Here is a 2,500-nt window from a genome sequence, read left to right as displayed (position 1 = left end):
TTGGCTGCTGGCTGGCAGCGGCATCGGCACCGAGCACGGGCTGTGTGCCAGGCAGCAGCAGAAGCGAGACCGACCTTGGCCGCTGGCAGGCAACAGCAGCGTCGGCACCAAGCACGGGCTGTGCGGTGCCCGGCTGCGGCAGAGGCACCGAGCCCGGGCTGTGTGCCAGGCAGCAGCAGCAGCAAGACCGACCTTCCAGCGGCACCAAGCTCGGGCTGTGTGGTGCAAGGCAGCAGCAAGGCCGACCCTTGGCTGCTGGCAGGCAGCAGCATCGGCACCAAGCTCGGCCCGTGTGCCAGGCATCAGCGGCAGCGAGGCCGACCTTGGCTGCTGGCTGGCAGCGGCATCGGCACCGAGCACGGGCTGTGTGCCAGGCAGCAGCAGAAGCGAGACCGACCTTGGCCGCTGCCAAGCAACAGCAGCATCGGCACCAAGCTCGGGCTATGTGGTGCCCGGCTGCGGCAGAGGCACCAAGCCCGGGCTGTGTGCCAGGCAGCAGCATCGGCACCAAGCTGGGGCTGTGTGCCAGGCAGCAGCATCGGCACCAAGCTGGGGCTGTGTGCCAGGCATCAGCAGCAGCAAGGCCGACCTTGGCTGCGGGCAGGCAGCAGCAGCGGCACCAAGCTCGGGCTGTGTGGTGCCAGGCAGCAGCAAGGCCGACCCTTGGCTGCTGGCAGGCAGCAGCATCGGCACCAAGCTATGCCCGTGTGCCAGGCATCAGCGGCAGCGAGGCCGACCTTGGCTGCTGGCTGGCAGCGGCATCGGCACCAAGCACGGGCTGTGTGCCAGGCAGCAGCAGAAGCGAGACCGACCTTGGCCGCTGCCAGGCAACAGCAGCATCGGCACCAAGCTCGGGCTGTGTGCCAGGCATCAGCGGCAGCAAGACCGACCCTTGGCCGCTGGCTGGCAGCAGCAGCGGCACCAAGCTCGAGCCATGTGGTGCCAGGCAGCAGCGGCAGCAAGGCCGACCTTGGCCGCTGGCAGGCAGCAGCAGCGGCACCAAGGTCGGGCTATGTGGTGCCAGGCAGCAGCAGCAGCAAGGCCGACCTTGGCCGCTGGAGGGCAGCAGCAGCGGCACCAAGCTCGGGCTGTGTGCCAGGCATCAGCAGCGGCAAGACCGACCCTTGGCTGCTGGCTGGCAGCAGCAGCGGCACCAAGCTCGGGCTATGTGGTGCCAGGCAGCAGCAAAGCCGACCCTTGGCCGCTGGAAGGCAGCGGCAGCGGCACCAAGCTCGGGCTGCCTGCCAGGCAGCAGCAGCAGCAAGACCGACCTTCCAGCGGCACCAAGCTCGGGCTATGTGGTGCCAGGCAGCAGCAGCAGCAGCAAGGCCGACCTTGGCTGCTGGCAGGCAGCAGCAGCGGCACCAAGCTCGGGCTGTGTGCCAGGCAGCAGCAGCAGCAGCAAGGCAGACCCTTGGCCGCTGGCAGGGAGCGGCATCGGCACCGAGCTCGGGCTGTGTGCCAGGCACCAGCAGCTGCAAGACCGACCCTTGGCTGCTGGCTGGCAGCAGCAGCGGCACCAAGCTCGGGCTCTGTGGTGCCAGGCAGCAGCAAAGCCGACCCTTGGCCGCTGGCAGGGAGCGGCATCGGCACCGAGCTCGGGCTGTGTGCCAGGCATCAGCAGCGGCAAGACCGACCCTTGGCTGCTGGCTGGCAGCAGCAGCGGCACCAAGCTCGGGCCCTGTGGTGCCAGCCAGCAGCAAAGCCGACCCTTGGCCGCTGGAAGGCAGCAGCAGCGGCACCAAGCTCGGGCTCTGTGGTGCCAGCCAGCAGCAGCAGCAAGACCGACCTTGGCTGCTGGCAGGCAGCAGCAAGGCCGACCCTTGGCCGCTGGCAGGGAGCGGCATCGGCACCGAGCTCGGGCTGTGTGCCAGGCATCAGCAGCTGCAAGACCGACCCTTGGCTGCTGGCTGGCAGCAGCAACGGCACCGAGCTCGGGCTCTGCGGTGCCAGGCAGCAGCAAAGCCGACCCTTGGCCGCTGGCTGGCAGCGGCATCGGCACCGAGCACGGGCTGTGTGCCAGGCAGCAGCAGAAGCGAGACCGACCTTGGCCGCTGGCAGGCAGCGGCAGCGGCAATCGGAACCCCCGGGTGGCTCCCCCTAAAGGATGGAGGGGCGGGGGGGGGGGGGACGAATCGGAGCGACAAAGGGCTGAATCTCAGTGGATCGTGGCAGCAAGGCCACTCTGCCACTTACAATACCCCGTCGCGTATTTAAGTCGTCTGCAAAGGATTCTACCCGCCGCTCGGTGGGAATTGCGCTCCAAGGAGGCCCGCGCGGCTCGTCCGCCGCGGGGGCTGCACCTACGACACGTGCCCTTGGGGGCCGAGGGCCCCTACTGCGGGTCGGCAATCGGGCGGCGGGGCGGGTGCGTCGCTTCTAGCCCGGATTCTGACTTAGAGGCGTTCAGTCATAATCCAGCGCACGGTAGCTTCGCGCCACTGGCTTTTCAACCAAACGCGATGACCAATTGTGCGAATCAACGGTTCCTCTCGTACTA

This window comes from Theobroma cacao, unplaced genomic scaffold (genome assembly GCF_053813885.1).
Source record: "Theobroma cacao isolate CCN51 unplaced genomic scaffold, ASM5381388v1 tig022, whole genome shotgun sequence".
NCBI classification, from domain to species: Eukaryota; Viridiplantae; Streptophyta; class Magnoliopsida; order Malvales; family Malvaceae; genus Theobroma; species Theobroma cacao.
The sequence above is the reverse complement of the archived record's forward strand: the minus strand, read 5'-3'. Positions refer to the sequence as shown.